The following is an 18437-nucleotide window of genomic DNA, read 5'->3' on the forward strand; positions in this document are numbered from 1 at the left end:
GTTGATTTCTATGAATATGTTGATTCTTCTTGTGATTGCTAGTGTTAATTGTGTAGTTTCTATAAATGATTGTTAGTGGGTCCTCATAATTCTCAATTTAATTGTAATTTGAACATGTCTCTAGTTAGTGCATTCTATGTGTTTGATGAAATGTTTGCTTTAATTATGGAGTAGTTTCTTTTACTCTTGGTCTAAGTTATGAGAATTGGGTGACCTTGAGTCATTGGGTCTCATTGGATTGTTGATTGGAGAACCCTTAGTGACCAAATTGACACCCATTAACACCAACCCACTACTAATTAGTAGATTGGTTGGGACTTATGTGTTGAAATTGGTCAAACCACTTGACATACCTCAACCCTAGGAGTAAATATTACGTACTTAAGGTTCTTTGAGGTAGACTTAGTGAGTTTGGTTCGTCACAATTGGCTAATTATAGTTGAAGACAAGGATAGAGACCCCAATTCCCATGCTTAGTCAAGAGTACCTTTGATTCATATTTGAAAAACCAAAATTCTTAGTTGCTAGTTCTTGATTTAGTTAATTGCTTAAATTTAGAGTTTCTTGCATTTTAAGATTTCTTGCATGACAAGCTTGGTAGTTAATTTTCATTACCATGATTCTCAACCCCGTATTTTTTATCAATGCTAAAGCACATGCTTGCCCATTCTTCGTGAGACGACCCAGAGTCTAAATACTCCGGTTACATTCTTATTTGCGGTTAGCACTTGTGACAACCACCCTTTCTTAATTTGGGATTGAGGATTGATTATCGGTTGGGCTATACTAACAACGGAAGTATTTTGTGGAATTCCGAACCGGTATACCTTCCATCAACTCTACCAAACCCTGCTCATGGAACATAGCAAAGTTAAGTTTGACTCATTTAATAAATGAGCTCAAATTTTTAGCTCAAGCTCAGTAGCTCACTGGCTTAAGAGCTTAGCTTATAAAGTAACTAACAAATTGAGCTAAAAATAGTTCACATGCTATTAGGAACAAGGTAAACTATCGAAATTGCACCAAAAAACTCATATCGCTATGAAAAATAACCAAATAAGATTTCTATGAATGACAAAGAAGTCTCAAAAGATTTAAAAACGTGACAAAATTAACAAAAATATCATATTTTTTTTACATAAATGATAAAGGAATTTTGTATTTAGTAAACAACTTGTGCATTTTATTTTAAATTCAATCATTCACAAAAAACATTGAAAAAATTCCTTGACAAATCACCAAATTTTAACTATGACAAAGTCTCATTTTTCTAATAATACTTACAAAAAATCGCATCGAAATCTAATATCTAAAGTATTTTATGAAAAAAATATAACTAATATCCGGTTAGTTTTCTCACTTTTTAAATCTTTTGGAGCTTATTTGTTATCTTTCTAGGTTATTTTTATTAGCGGCATAAACTTTCGAGTACCATTCTTGGTAGTTTATTTTTAGAAAAGTATCTCTTCATGCAACAAGGAAACTAAATGAACAAGATATAGCAATAGTTTCAAATAGAACATTTGCTTCATACCATATATAGCTTCCATGTTATTTTCCTTGTAAACACCAAAAGGTGATCCATGGACAGAGAGAAGCATCTCGCTAGGTTTCGGCAGCCTAAGGGTTTTAGGTGTCATCCCAACAGACAAGCGCTGACTACTCACCTGCAAAAGGCAACAAAGCCAAATCAATCACAACTGTTTAAAAAATAGCCTCAGCAATGAATACTAGAGTTCATAAAGTCATCCATAAAAAACAGAAGGTAAAAAATAAAGGGAGAAAATTCGGACATTGGGAGTCTGAAGACCTTCTTGACTTGTGAGAGTCTGAGCTTCACATGGCTCCTCAAAAACCTATGTAACAGATATTCAATCAATTCATATTATCACAATACATTGCAATCACTAATTAGTTTTTATTTGCAAGCTGTTTAAGTTAGTCATAATAGATTTAGCAGCGTATGCAATGAAACTAGTAATAGAGGCAAGTTCTCTTCCATCTGCACATGAAAGGATCCTAAATGAATAGCAACATTTCTCATTCAAATCAATTCATGGATGCTTCAGCACATGATGGAAATGAGAATGGAAGTGCTATATTAATGCTGCTCCTACACAGCTACCCCCAATTTTATGTCGCATCAAGTCCTATGTAAGTGACCCAAACAAGCCAGCTAAGGATGTTACAAAATACAATTAATCAAAGTGCACAGAGAAGATAGAGAACATACAAAGTCCTTAAAATGAAGATTTTCATCACCAAGAAATCCGGTTCTCCCTACCAACAAAGAAGTAAACTAACAGGTATCAACTACAATCTATGCCAAAATGTATAAGAACTATAATATCTATAGTAAAATCGTTCAAAATTGAAGGAACTCAAACATTTTAAGGGGCACAAAACAATAGTATGTTTCGTAACATACATTTCCATTTTTTTTAATTCAATTTAGGAAACTTTAATTCAGATATGAAATGAGTTAAATCGAAAGAGAAAACTAAACACTACCAGTATTGCTAGAGTATTCAAAACCACCAAACTAAGGAACCGAAAAAGGACATTCCGAAGGAAAAGCAATCGAAAGCCTCTAGAACAGAGAAGCGTGCAAATCTCTTCCTACACCACCACAAGTCGTGGACATTCTGCTCCCTCTCTCTTTCTACTTCACATCAAATTTTCCATTCCCTTCATCTTTCACAATTGAGGGATTCGGTAAGGTTTCTTCGAAGACCTGCAGCATTGGCTTCCGGAGCTGTTCCTCACTGAAACACGACGGAACCAAACGAAGTTCCATCAACAATCGCTCAATCTCAACATCACGAACCACCTTAATTGCACTGATTTGACGCTCCACTGCCACAAACACACAGGTAGAGTTTTAATAAAAATAAATAAATAGTGAAAACTTTATGCTGATCAAGAAATTTGTTATTTGATTTTGCTGTACCTTCGATTTCAAGCTCTTTGAATTGAGGTTGCTGCGTTTGGGTTTTAAGTTCCTTCAATTGAGTTGATTGTTTGACCATTTTCTTCACTCTACGCCTTGGAAATTTTGCCTTTAATATACTAAAACTAATATAGTAAGAAAAAAGGGCTACAAATCTACAATTATAGTTATCAGAACTGAATCGGCAATCCACCCGGTCTGGTTCAACCGATGGGTCACTGATTCACTCGGTTGACCCGGTCATAATTTAAAAAATATAAAATTATATAAATGAAATTAAAATTACATATTAAAACTTAAAATGCAAGTCTTTACAATAATAATAATAATAATAGTAATAATAATAATAATAATAATAATAATAATAATAATAATAATAATAATAATAATAATAATAATAATAATAATAATAATAATAATCAAATGTTAATTTTTAGACAACTAATGATGAAAAAGAGATAATAAACTAGTTTCTAGTACAAAATACTTTCTTTATTTAAATAAACAAGAGTAAGCAAAAGATAACATAATCGATAATCAAGTCCAAGTGATCTTAAAATCGACATCTATATCTTCATAGGACAAATTTGGAGCTTGATCAACATTTTCCTCACTTTGATTTGCATCTATATCTTCCATAAGAAACACTGCATTATGATGTTATGCAGAACATCTGAAATAGAGAAAGAAGAGTTTGAAGAGAGAGGTACAAGAAACTAGTGAACTGAATTAACTTCATCTTATTCCTCCATCAATGAATCAATTCTACACACCTCTTAGAGAGATGCAAGAGCTTTATTTATAACAGAATTGAAAAAGAGAAAAAGATCAGACATCAGAATAACAAACCCTAACTAACTGTACCAAACTGATTTTGTTATTGACTAACTCTCTTATCTCTTATCCCTTAACATACAGCAACAAAAGATTTAGCATTTTTTAAGCAACACAACAAGAAGGTTCAGTAACAAATTCAACTCAAGTCAGTTATCCAGTAACAAATTCTATTTCTAGCAACAACCACATTTATGATAGGTTCAGCATCAAATTCAACTTAACAACAAATTCTACTTCTAGAGTTCTAGCAACAAATTCAGCTATGATAACTATGATAACTTTCAGGCAGCAACAAAAACATAAACTATGATATAACAAATTTCATCAACACATTCAACTTTCAGCAACAAATTATTTTGGCAACAAAATCAAAGTGCAGTGATGCAGCAAAAAAATTGAAACAGAAAGAACAGGGGGAACTCACCAAATCGGGTTGCACGAAGGAATCTGACAGCGAAGGAGAAGCTGATGGCGAGGAAGAAGCTGACGGCAAGGCTCAAAGCAAGAAGACGACAACGAAGACCAGCCCACTAGGATCTGTTGGCTCTGTTACCAGCGATGAATAGCGTAGGGAAGGGAGAGATCGAGACCAGGTGTGAGATAGAGACTGTGAGAAGCAAGAAGATTACCACCACCACCACCCGAGGGACCAGATGCGGTTCCATTTGCTTCTGCCGCCAGCGAAGCGAGCACAGGGGCATGGGACCGTGACGACGACCAAGGTGAGTGGATGAGGTGGGGGACTGAGAGAGCGATGAGGTGAGGCCGTGAGAGACTGAGAGTGACGACTGTCGAGGTGAGGGGAGAGATGAGAGAGGGACTATTGAGTACTGAGTTCTGACTGCCGAGCTAGAGACGGAGAGAGCACAAAGATTCAAGAGTCTTAGATTTGGCATTTGGGCATAGAGTTTCATCGAAAGGGGAAGGGGAGGAGAGGGTTATGAAACGACGCCGTTTCAGGTATTAAGAAGAAAAAAAAAACGACCTGGACCGGGTTAAATTAATCAGCTGGGTCATCGGGTTTCACGAAAACCCGTCGGGTCGAACCAGGTCTGTTGCACAATCGGTTCAATGAGTGGCTCGATCTAGTCAGGTGACCGGGTGATCGGGTTTTCGGTCGAATCGGCCGAGTTGAGCCGGGTTTGATAACTATGTCTACAATAGACTATAAATAAAGACACAAATATCCTACATAATATAATTTGCAACATTCAGATACAGGTCTCCAACATTCATTAAAAGATTTCACCTATCGTCATTTTAATCTACATTATTATTTAATAGACAAAAAATTACAGTAGATGGATAGCTTTTTGTCATCTCCCAAAGTAATCACTCAATATTTTCTCACAACATTCTTTATTATTTTTTCTCCATCTTTTGTTATATGTCCATTCCCTTTGTAGCATTTAGTAACATGATACATATATAGAGATATCTTTTAGTCATCACAATATATTTTTAGATGTCCTTTATATCAATGTATATATCAACTTTCTTTCTTCCTTCTTTCTTTCTCTTTTTATTTCTTTCTCTTTTTTTGCTTAACTTATTTTCTTCATTGAAATCTTTTTATTGTAAACTATTCATTTTTTTTAATCCAAAATGGGATGAAAGTGATCCCAGAGACTGTGTTTCTTCAACTTCTCAACTTTTTCAATGAATAATAATATTCTGTGTGATCTGATATATTTCTATTAACAAATTAACATAGACAATAATAAAAGACAAGAATATTGTTGGTTTAACAAGCAGTCATCAATTGCATAGCCATAAAAGAGTCTCATTACATGAATAAAAGACAAATTGAGAATTGTAAACAATCATATGCAAGACACTTATTACATTGTATTTAATGAAGATGGATTAGTGAACCTAAATGGTAAGCAAAACCGAAGCAAACTAAGGCCTTCATTCTTCCATTTGTCTTTAATTAAATTCAAATGACAAGCAAATTAAGGCCCTAGAATGTTAACTAGTTCATTCTTTTATAAAGCAGCAAGGTTTAATCATACACAAGCAAATTAAGCCTCTATTTGGGAAGAACACATCACAAATATTAAAAAACTCTCACTGAATTGAATAAAGTTTAATCGCACTGTATTTTCATCTCATAACGAGGCAACCCAGAACTAGTCTAATAAAAAAGGTAGATGAACAAAGAAATTTAAAAATTGAACTAATCCATATTCTTAACTGATCAAATCATCAATATTCAATAATCAATTAATCAAAAATCAAGAGATGCACAGAAAAGTAGAAGAAGAAACACGCCATCAATGTCCATTCCATTCAGCAAATTCTAGTGCCAAAGTTCTATCATTCCAGAAAATGACACAAAACAATCATACAAAATACAATAGTTTAAAAATAAATAAATTCAATTCACAGAGTAAGAGAAAAAAATATTTAGAAAAACATAGAAAATCCTAGAAAACTCTAAAAGACCTTAGAAAATCTTAGATAACCCTAGAAAACCCTAAAAAATCCTAAAAAATTCTAAAAAATCCTAAAAAACCCTAGAAAACCCTAAAAAACCCTAGAAAACCCTAGATAACCTTAGAAAACTTTAGAAAAATCCTAGAAAATCCTAGAAAATACTAGAAAAATCCTAAAAAACGCTAGAAAATAATAGAGAAACCCTAGAAAAATCTAGAAAATCCTAGAAAAACCCTAAAAATTGTGAAAACTATAAAAAACCCTAGAAACTCAAAAAATCCTTAAAAAATCCTAGAAAACCCTAGAAAAAACCTAGCAAACCCTAGATAACCCTAGGAAAACCCTAAAAACCCTAGAAAATCCTAGATAACCCTAGAAAACCCTTGGATTCCGGTCACCATCAACCACGTTCACGTCAACGCCGAGAAGAATTCCATCGGAGGGTTATTCCCTTCAACAAATAGGGAAGATGCTGAGACTTCAGTTTCTGTCCCTTTCAACAAATAACTTTTTAGGTTCGGTCCCCACTTCGTTGTTGTGCGATTCTTTGTCCATTCAAATTGTTAAACTTGTCTTTAATTTTCTCACGGGAATTTTCGAGCTGCAAAGTACAAAGAACTGCATTAACTCGGGTTGAAGTGAGTCTCTGAATTGGAGCAACTTGGTGGGTTATTGTTGTTGTTCTTGTTCTTGATTATGAAGGTTATAATCTTCTGCCATTTTTATTTTTTTGAATCAGTTTATTGAGATTTTTCGATTTCTTTTCTTTATTCTGTTTAGAAATAAGATTAAGGGGAAGATATGATGATAATAGTGGCGGTAGTGGTAAGGGGTTTGGTGATGGGGTATTTGGAAGAGAGAGAAAATAATATTTTGGAAATGATGAAAGTGAATAGATTTTGAAGGGTAAAATTGAAAAAAAAATAGTGTTGACCATAGTTTGATAAAAAAATTTGGAATAAGGATAAAATTGATGCAAATCGAAAAAATTAAATATAAAATTGAAACAAATTAAAACTTAAGAATATTTTTAAAATTTTTAACAAATTTCAAGAACAAAAAATATACTTTACCTTAAAAATTATACATCTTCAATCCTTGTTTTTAGTCTGTATCTTCAACCTTCTTCCCCCATCTACCCCCAAGTTGCAATGGTAATAAACTAGGCCAATTCTTGCATAAACTTCTTTTGTTATTCTAAAAAGAACCACATCATTGTATTTTACCATGTGGTTTTGTTTTGTACATAGATTGTAGGAACATGCATTTTACAACTCAAAATTCATGCCAACGATACCCTTTTTTTTCTAAAAGTTAAAATAATCATCGAATACTAACAAAACTAGTGGTTCAATTTGTCAATATGTTTTTCTTTCTTTTTGAGATTCAACACGTATTGTATACTAACAAAATCACGATGGTAAATAATAAATATGCGCAATTTGGAAATTTAAGACTGAATTTTTATATAAAGGTTTTGCCGAATGAATTGATGAAAGAAAATTAAAACGAGCAGACTCAATGATGTAAATAAAAGCCCAAACTCTATGAAACGCTGTAGTTACAATGGGCTAAAGCCCAATCTAATAAAAGCCCGTTAACAATAATTACTGTCCATGCATGATGCATGGTGGATAGAGCTGTTTGGTTTAGGTAGTCGGGAAGAAGAGAACAAGGCAACCAGCATCATTAGCAATTTGCAGCATTGCCAAATGGCAATGGCAATGGCCATGACCTCATCCTTAATGTTATCAACAACTTGTTCTTTCAGTTTCCCTTCTATCACTATATGCATTTCCTCTTACAACCCTAACCCTTCTAGAAGACTAGCTCTCTTTCACCTTCTTTCTGGTCCTTTTGGTAATTAACCTCCATTCACATAAGCTTTATTATTATCCATTTGATACTTAGAGTTAATTAATTATATTATCACTCTGTTTATATTAACAGAATTGTTATGTCAATTTGTTCAGCTATTCCATAGTCCCAATCTCTGTTATTTGGTGTAAAAGGTTCAGAATTGTTTAGAGTAGTAGAGGCTAATACAGCAAAGAATCTAATTCAACCAAAGCAAAACTTGTTTGAATAGGTCAAAAATGACAATAGAAGATTCTTACATGTTGTGTACCGTGTTGGGGACTTGGATAAGACTATAAAGTATGCTACCTATGATGCTTCAATTGCCCTAAATTAATGCAATTATTATACTATATTCTTGAATCTTGATTACATTTTTGGAATGTGTATATATATTTAGGTTTTACACTAAGTGCCTTGGCATGAAGCTGTTGAGAAAACGTGATATACCTGAAGAAAGATACACAAATCCTTTTCTTGGATATGGCCCTGAAGATTCCAATTTTACAGTTGAGCTTACCTATAGTGAGTTTAGATGTGCAAGATACAAACTTTTGTTTAGCATAAAATAGTTTGTGCTTCTCATGTTTCTTGTTTGTATTTCTTGATCATTGTAGATTATGGAGTGGACAAGTATGACATTGGAAATGGGTTTGGTCATTTGGGTGTTGTAGTTGAAGATGTAAGCTCCTATTATAGAACAATTAGAAAACAAAGCATGATTGTTGATATTGTAGAACTAAGCAACAGCAACTTAAAATTCAAATAGAGTCTCCAATTGAACACATTGGTGCATTAAGAACCAATTTATATTTTTCATGAACATTAGTTACCAGCTTATCTAACATCACCAGCCAATTAATCAATGTGTGTTGTTATCTTCAAACTATGAAATTCTCACAGGAAGTTAAAAACTAAATGGTCTTTTTAAGAGTGGTTTTTGGTTCATTTCCTTTTATTGATGCTCAATTTTCATGTATGTTGCATGTCTCTGTCAAATTTCTGACTTAAATTATGATGATTATTGTCCTTACTCCAATTTCTAGGCTGCCAAGGCAGTTTATCTGATAAAAGTAAAAGGTGGAAAGGTTATCAAGGAACCAGGGCCTGTCAAAGGTGGCAGCACAGTAACTTCTTTCATCCAAGATCCTGATGGTTATGAATTTGAGCTCTTGGAAAGAGGACTTACTTCCGAACCCCTATGCTAAGTGTCACTTCGTGTAGGTGATCTTGACCATGCCATAGTCTTCTATCAGAAAGTGAGTGTTTTCTACTCCTGTTAGGATGAAAATGTGAAAGGTTCTTTCATGAAGTGAATTCCATCTTTCTTTCATGTATTAATATTTTTTCTTTGTTTTTATGGATTTCAAAAGGCTATTGGCATGCAACCTCTGCATAGGAAAGACAATCCTGAGCACAAGGTAAACTTATGCTGGTGGCAATTATTAATATCATGCGCAAGTTGGCTTGTTTGGTTTCTGTTTTCATTTTCAGTAACATTTGCTTATTAGATTTTGTGAAGAAAAAAAGTAAAAACAAAAAACATGATTTTATCGATTTTTAGCTATCAATTGTCATTGATTCTGATTGGTTTATAGAATACAGTTGCCACAATGGGGTATGGTCCTGAAGATAAGAACATTGTTCTAGAACTTACATATATCTACGGAATCACTAATTATGACAAAGGAAATGGCTATGGACAGGTAGATACTATTTATTTTCCATTTTCGAAAGTGATTTTATTGATTTTTGTGGTGTTCTCCGTGTCTATTTTCTATATCTTACTGTTAGAATGCAACTCATTTATGTGTTTGCACATATTGCAATAGGCACAAATGATGTGTATAAGAGTGTAGAAGCAATCAAACTGTGTGGAGGCAAGATTATCCGTGAACCTGGGCCGCTGCCAGTTATCAACACCAAGATAGCAGTTTGCTTGGACCTTGGACCCTGATGGTTGCAAATTGGTATGCGTAACCTTTCCATCTATTTGATTGTATGGGATTTATTATGTGCTTCTTCTAAGACTTCAACCTGGTCAACTATGTTGATGAATTCATGGGTGGTTTGTGTTTGATATGTAATTAGAGAGGAATGAATCATATGTGAAATAACGTGAGAAATACTAGGCAAATATATTTTATTTTAAACACCATGCCGACTCACACTATCCACGGTTGAACGGGGTGAGTCGGATGACTTGCGATGCAAGATATGTACACCTAACATAACTCAAAATATTATTTACCACTACTTCTTTTTCTCTATACCTATCATCTGAGTTCTCCTTTCATTTATACCCGAGACTTTGGCATAGAATGATACCATCTTATTGTATTTTAAAGTTTGACTTGTGTATTACTTATGCAGGCTTTTGTTGATAATGCTGATTTCCTGAAGGAATTAGAGTGACAATGTAACGGTTCTAGATCCTATGCCTCTTCATTGAAATCATTGTACTCTGTCATAGTCCTTGGCGAAATCTTACAGTTATTCTATCAAATGTACATCTTTATAAGCATCTCACAAAGTAAAAGTAAAAGAGAAGTAGAAAAAGCAACCCCATATCAGCCATTTTATTTTTTCTTATTTTCTGTTTATATTTATGCCGCTTTGGCATGGCAATTCAACATATACTGAATCCCATCAAGCTAGAACTGTTTGTCTCTTTTACTCTCACATTCAAACTCTATTATCCTTTCTGCAGTTTTAATTCCGAAATATGCCCTCTTTTCTATTAAGTCTTCTTTCTCTCTTCCTGGCCAAGCTTGGACATCACTGCAGACTCCGGTGACTATACCTGCGATTTTATAGGCCATACCTTAAAGCATTGGTTTTTAGATTGTGGGAAAGAATAGTTATGAATGAAACTTTGAGCTTACATTTCTTCTTTTTGGTGAATGTTCCTGCCATGTGCTTGCTCTTCATTTTTGCTATAACCTGTTGTAATTTTGTTAGAACATTCCATGTAACTATTTAATTGGAGATATTAACAAAATCAGTGGTTATGATTATCTCCTATGCCTATTATTTTTTGATGGATTTTTGAGTGTCTTCTAGCAATTACCTGTAAATTTGAATTCATATTGAAAAATACTTGCTTCCAGTGAAGATCTCCTGCATTTGACATTCAGAAAGAAAGGGATACTTTGTGTTATAAATATAAACTTCTATGTGCATTTGCCATTTATTTTAATTTACTTCAATTGCTATAAATATTTTAAGGATACCTTTTCGTGTACGCTTTAGAAGCTCCCCTCCTTCGATAACAGAGTTTAGTGCCAGCAAGATGTTTGCTTCTCTTCCTTCCTTGCATTTTTCATCGACTAGAGGGATTTTTAGATTTTTTCTAGGATTTTCTAGATTTTTCTAAGGTTTTCTAGGATTTTTCTATTGTTTTCTAGGGTTTTCTAGTGTTTTTTAGGATTTTCTAGGATTTTCTAGGATTATCTAGGGTTTTCTAGGATTTTTTAGGGATTTTCTAGGGTTTTCTAGGGTTTGTTAGGTACTTAGGTTTTTTTAGGATTTTCTAGAGTTTTTTAAAGTTTTCTAGGATTTTTCAGGATTTTTTAGGGTTTTTTAGGGTTTTCTAGGAGTTTTCTAGGATTTTTTAGGATTTTCTAGGGTATTTTTTAGGGTTTTGCTCTAAGTGAGAGATCCTTGGTTTAATACCCACGTATAACATATTTTTATAACATATACATATATAGGATGTAAGTTAGTCATACTCAATTTCCAATCCTCTAATTTGTCATATTTTTACATAGTTTATTCGTAAGGTATTCAAACTATTTTAATTTATTCTAATTTAGCCTCTTAAATTTTATTGTTTAAATTTGAAATATTTGATTTTTAATCATAATTTTAATTTGATCTTTAAATATAAAGAAATATTGTTAAACTAATAAACTATTAACAAAAATGAAAAATCTAAAGACTTCAAATTAATACATGAGTGACAAACCCCCCAAAAAATACCTCAACGACTATGACATCCCATTTTCTCTTTGCTTACCCAACAATACCCACTACTTTCAAATATGCAATATTCTTCTTCCACAACCCCTCAGTCTCTCACCCTGTCATAGACCAGAATGGCAGCCACTTCGTTCTCCAGCATCCCTCTGATCTCTTCATTGTACACCATTACTATTGCTGTTGAGGCTGCAACCTTTGAGCTCGATGCCGATCTGCTCTCTACTCCTCTCTTCGCTGCTGTTGTGCTCTCTACTCTGTACTCTCTCTCCAACCTTTTGCTTTCTCTATGCACACCACCGCTATTCTATCCACTAGCAGCCTCCGCCGCCGCCTGCAAACTCTGCTGCCAGCACTGCAACGAACGTCTCCTTCCTTCAGAAAATTAGGTATGCGTTCTCCTTCTTTATCTTCTATTTGTTGTCATTTCTCAATCTGGAACCTAAATTTGTGTCTCTTGTTTGATTTTATCTAAATATTTTTTCCTCTTCCTCTGTGAATTGAATTTATTTATTTTTAAACTATGGTATTGTGTATGATTTTTTTGTGTCATTTTCTCGAATGATAGAGTTTTGGCACAAGAATTTGCTTAATAAAATGGACATTGATGACGTATTTTTTCTTCTACTTTTCTGTGCATCTCTTGATTTTTGATTAATTGATTATTGAATATTGATGACTTGATCAGTTCAGAATATGGATTAGTTCAATTTTTAAATTTCTTTGTTTATCTATCTTTTTTATTAAGATAGTTCTGGGTTGCCTCTATATGAGATAAAGATACAGTGTGATTAAACTTTATGCAATTTATGAGAGCTTTTTAGTATGTGTGATGTGTTCTTTCCAAATAGAGGCTTAATTTTTCTGTGTATGATTAAACCTTGCTGCTTTATAAAAGAATGAACTAGCTAACATTCTGGGGCCTTAATTTGCTTGTGATTTGAATTTAATTAAAGACAAATGGAAGAATGAAGGCCTTAGTTTGCTTCGATTTTGCTTACCATTTTAGTTCACTAATCCATCTTCATTAAATACAATGTAATAAGTGTCTTGCATATGATTGTTTTCAATTCTCAATTTATCTTTTATTCACGTAATGAGACTCTTTTATAGCTATGCAATTGATGACTGCTTGTTAGACCAACTATATTCCTGTCTTTTATTATTGTCTATGTTAATTTGTTAATTGAAATATATAAGATCACACAGAATATTATTATCCATTGAAAAAAGTTGAGAAGTCGAAGAAACACTATCTCTAGGATCACTTTCGTCCCATTTTGGATTTAAACAAAATTAATAATTTCAATCCAAAGATGTCAAGGAAGAAAATGAGTTAAGCAAAAAAAGAGAAAGAAATAAAAAGAGAAAGAAAGAAGGAAGAAAGAAAAGTTGAGATATTCATTTATATAAAGGGAATCTAAAAATACATTGTGATGACTAAATTAAAAGATATCTCTATATATGTATCATGTTGCTAAATGCTACAAAGGGAATGGACATATAACAAAAGATGGAAGGAAAATAATGAAGGATGTTGTGAGGAAATATTGAGTGATTGCTTCGGAAGATGACAAAAAGCTATCTACCTGCTGTAATTTTTGGTCTATTAAGTAATAATGTAGATTAAAATACGATAGGTGAAAACTTTTAATGAATGTTGGAGACCTATACATGGATGTTGCAAATGATATTATGTAGGGTTTTTTAGAGTTTTCTAGGTTTTTCTATGGTTTTTTAGGATTTTTCTAGGATTTTCTAGGGTTATCTAAGGTTTTCTAGGGTTCTCTAGTATTATCTAGGGTTTTTTTAGGGTTTTACTAGAGTTTTCTAGGGTTTTTTATGGTTGTCTAGGATTTTCTAGGTTTTTTTAGGGTTTTCTAGGGTTTTTAGGATTTTCTAGACTTTTTTTTTCATGTTTTTTAGGGTTTTTCTTGTGTTTTCTAGGTTTTCTAGGATTTTCTTAAGTTTTTGAGGGGTTTCAAGGATTTTCTAGGTTTTATCTAGGTCTATCTAGGGTTTTTAGGATTTTTAGAGTTTTCAATAATTTTTTAGGGTTTTTTTTTATTTGTTCTAGGATTTTTTAAGGTTTTTTAGAGTTTTCTAGGGTTTTCTAGATTTTTTCTTAGGTTTTCTAGGGTTTTTCTAGGGTGTTTAGCATTTTTAGGATTTTCTAGGGTTTTTCTAGGATTTTCTTGGGTTATCTAAGGTTTTCTAGGATTTTCTAGGATTTTTTTGTATTTTCTAGGGTTTCCTAGGAATTTATTTAGGATTTTCTATGTTTTTTTAGGGGTTTTTCAGGTTTTTTGTATTTTCTAAGGTTTTCTAGGGTTATCTAGTGTTTTCTAAGATTTTTCTTGGGTTATCTAGGGTTTTCTAGGATTTTTTATGTTTTTCTAAGATTTTCTAGGGTTATCTAGGGTTTTTTAGAATCTTCTAATGTTTTTTTAGGTCTTTTAGAGTTTTCATGTGTTTTTTAGGTTTTTTCTAGGATTTTCTAGAGTTTTTAGGACTTTCAAGGGTGTTTTTTGGTTTTTAGAATTTTTCAGGATTTTTCTTGGGTTTTATAGATTTTCTACAGTTTTCTAAGATTTATCTATTATTTTCTTGAATTTTCTAGGTTTTTCTTGGGTTTTCTTGGGTTTTCTAGGACTTTTTAGGATTTTTTAAGATTTATTAAGATTTTCTAGGGTTTTTAGGGTTTCTATTGTTTTCTAAGATTTTTTTAGGGTTTTCTAGGGTTATCAAAGATTTTCTAGTGTTATTTAGGTATTTCTAGGGATTTCTACGGTTTTCTAGGATTTTTTTGGATCTTCTAGGATTTTCTATGGTTTTTCTACAGTTTTCTATGATCTTCTAGATTTTTTTTATGGTTTTCTATGATTTTTCTAAAATTTTTTAGGATTTTCTAGGATTTTTTAGGGTTATCTAGGCTTTTCTAGGATTTTTATGGTTTTTCTAGGATTTTCAAAGGTTTTCAAGGGTTTTCTATGGTTTTTAGGGTTTTCTAGGGTTTTTTATGATTTTTCTAGGGTTTTTTATGGTTTTTTCTAGTGTTATTTATGGTTTTTAGAGTTATCTAGGGTTTTCTAGGGTCTTCGAGAATTTTCTAGGGTTATTTAGGGTTTTTTTAAGATTTTTCTAGGGTTTTCAAGGGTTTCTAAGATTTTATAGGTTTTTTCTACGGTTTTCTAAAATTTTCTAAGATTTTTAGGGTTTTTTGGATTTTTTTTTTATGGTTTTTAGGATTTTTAGGATTTTTCTAGGATTTTCTAGATTTTTCTAAGGTTTTCTAGGATTTTTCTATTGTTTTCTAGGGTTTTCAAGGATTTTTCTAAAGTTTTCTAGGGTTATCTGATGTGTGGAAAACGATCCAACACAAAACTCACCGGCAAGTGTACCGGGTCGCATCAAGTAATAATAACTCACGGGAGTGAGGTTGATCCCACAGGGATTGAAGGATTGAGCAATTTTAGTTTAGTGGATGATTTAGTCAAGCAAACAAGAGTTGATCTGAGTGATTTGTAATTGACAGAAGCTAAATTGCATGAATTGTAAAGGGAGAGGGAAGAATTGCAGTAAATTAAAGAGCTTAAAGAAGTGAAAGAGCTGAATCTTAAAGGACAAGTAAAGTAAATGACAGAAACTTAAAGTGCAAGAAAGGTAAATTGCAGAAGCTTAGAGTGCAGGAAATGTAAATTGCTTGAATATTAAAGGGCTTAGGGAGTTGTGATAGCAGAATTTAAGCAAAGGAAAGTAAATTGCAACAAGTAAAAGAGTAGAAGATAACTTGGATTGAGCTGGATCTTTAAATAGAAAAGTAAATTGGCTTGAAGAAGCCTTAGCAAATGAACAAAAATGAAAATGCAGATCTCAGGGGTCAAGAGACTAGAAAACAAGTCTAGATCTCAATTTCTTCCTTGATCCGATCAGCAAGCAATTCGCAAAAAAATATAAAATGGAAGTAGTAAGGGAAATTTAGATCCAGTCCTTAGATCACTTGAGATGAAGAATAAAAAATGATTCTCAGAATTTGAATCAATAGAACTCGTTCCAATCTCAATTCCAGATCCAAAGGAAAATAGCAAGATTAGTAGGAGCAATAAGAATGAAATCAGAAAGCTTAATTCAATTCACAATTCCTTAAAATTATGCAGACTTTCACAAAGATAAATTGTAGATCAGGGATTGAAACAGAATTCCTTCAATCTCTCTCTACAATTCTCAAAACAGAAAGAAGGAATGCAGAGTAAGAATAAAGAGGAGGGAGAATTCAATCTCAACTAAACTGAGCTTACAGCCAAAAAAACAAAAAAAAATTACCGTCCCCTTTCTAAATCAAACTAACTTCTATTTATACACTTTCTATTTTTAATCTTCAAGCCTTGAATTGGGCTTTTAGCCTTGATGAATTTGGATCAAAGATGGCTCCCATTGACTGCTCTTGATCTTGAGAAGAGATCTGTGTGAAAGTTGGATGCTGGTGCTTCAAGTTTGAGTCAACATTTTAGTGCCAATGTTAACTCAAACGCCACTTTCCATCATATCAGTAAAACCAGAAAGGTCTGCTGTCATCGGCGTTTGACCCAACGTTGGAGGGCCAACGTCCGCCGATCCACGCGTACGCGCACCTTGCCAAAATTGCTCATCCACGCGTGCGCGCACTGCGCGCTTGCGCGTGGATGCATATTTTCCAATTTCCAGTTTGATCCAGGGAGGGATGACGTTGGTCTCAGCGTTGGACCTCCAACGTTCCCTCCAACGTTGGTATTTTTACGCGTGCGCGTACTTCACACTTACGCGTGCATTGCTTTTTACCCTAGTACGCGTACGTGGCATTGGTGCGTGCGCGCCGATTCCACTTTTTCCAATCTCAATTCTGGGATGAGCATCGAAGATGTTGGAGGTAGCGTTTGAGGCAACGTTGGACCCCCAACGTTTGGTTGTGGTGCGTACGCGCACCGTGCGCTTCCGCGCACATGAGCCAAAAATATGCGTCTGCGCGTACGCGTGCTGTATGCTTCCGCGCGGATGCCAAAATTTGTTGCTTTTGTGCATACGCGGCATGTACGCGTGCGCGCACCTCAAAAATCCTTCGGCCCAGACTTGATCATTTTCTAACTACGTTGGGGTTAACGTTGGACCCCCAACGCCATCTCAAACGTGAGCTCTGTTTCTCTTCTCCAAGTCTCTTTTCTTCAACCTTTCTCCATGTCTTTCTTTACCTGTTATCAACCAATAAATGCATCAAAGCTATGCTAAAATCATGAGACTTCTTATTATCCTTGACATATAAGCAATTATAGCACAATACCTCATGAAAATGCATTAATTTACTCTTGGTTGATTGAATCCAAGTACACATGAATTTATACCCAAATGGCTTACTTGTAACTCAGGAAAGTGCATAAAACCAAATGAAAACAAAGAAAAAGACTAGTAAAACTAGGATAAGATGCCATGGCATCACAACACCAAACTTAAATCTTGCTTGTCCCCAAGCAAGTACTGAACTATTAAGAAGAAAGAATGAAATGGAAGGGAATGTTCACGTTAGCAAAGTATTATTGGTAGTTCATGGGGTTTTGTTAAGATATGCAACAACTCACTTCTTATTGACCTTTAGGCATAGAAAGTCTCTTTCAAGCATCAATTAACACATTGCTATGACCTCTCATTATTTACTTGTCCTTGGTGATTACTTTTCTTCATTTTCTTTTTCTGTAAGCTTTAGCTCAGTGTCATGTGTACAACAATTTCTCAACTTATTTGTGCTCAACACATTATTCACTGCAGACACTTGGCTCATATTTCTACTTAGGACATTGATGCCTAGCACCTCTTTGGGTCACTAAATGTCTTGTAACTAAGTTGTTCTTGATATTGAACTTTCAGTTGATAATCTCGGGTTAGTTAACCCAAGTTACCAAGTGTTAAAGCACTCCATAGAACTTAATCGTCCAAGCAGATCCTAGTACAAAGATACCACAGGCATATATCCTAGTGTTCAAGCTATTGGTGTCTAGCTTTATTCTTTCTTTTTTTTTTCTGCCACTCTTGGCTTTTCTTTTTCTTTCTATTTGTTTTTCTTTTAACCAAGGATTTTTATTTGCTTGAGATTCATAGACAGCAGGCTAATTTCCACTTAAAAAGAGAACAAGCTATTCCTTTTATTCATTGTGAGTGAGCTACCACACAATCAAACACACATACCACCACTTACTATTATTTTACTTCCAGCTAACAAAGAACTATCTCGCTTCATGTTTCAAACATTTCTTTTATTGAATTGAAAACACTCAGGCCATAAGACAAGCATTTAGTCAAGTGAAAGTGAACACACACAAGCACACACTTAAACTAGCCTTCTTATTGT

The 18437-nt window shown here is 33.7% G+C and overlaps 2 pseudogenes; one reads left to right on the forward strand and one right to left on the reverse strand.

The window, feature by feature from the left end:
• Positions 1 to 781: 781 nt before the first annotated feature.
• LOC110268263 (uncharacterized) lies at positions 782 to 3029 on the reverse strand (annotated as a pseudogene).
• A 1411-nt stretch (positions 3030 to 4440) lies between these two features.
• On the forward strand, positions 4441 to 10498 carry LOC110268337 (putative lactoylglutathione lyase; annotated as a pseudogene).
• Positions 10499 to 18437: the final 7939 nt, after the last annotated feature.

This window comes from Arachis ipaensis, chromosome B2, assembly GCF_059453495.1.
Source record: "Arachis ipaensis isolate K30076 ecotype BB chromosome B2, ASM5945349v1, whole genome shotgun sequence".
Classification (NCBI taxonomy): domain Eukaryota; kingdom Viridiplantae; phylum Streptophyta; class Magnoliopsida; order Fabales; family Fabaceae; genus Arachis; species Arachis ipaensis.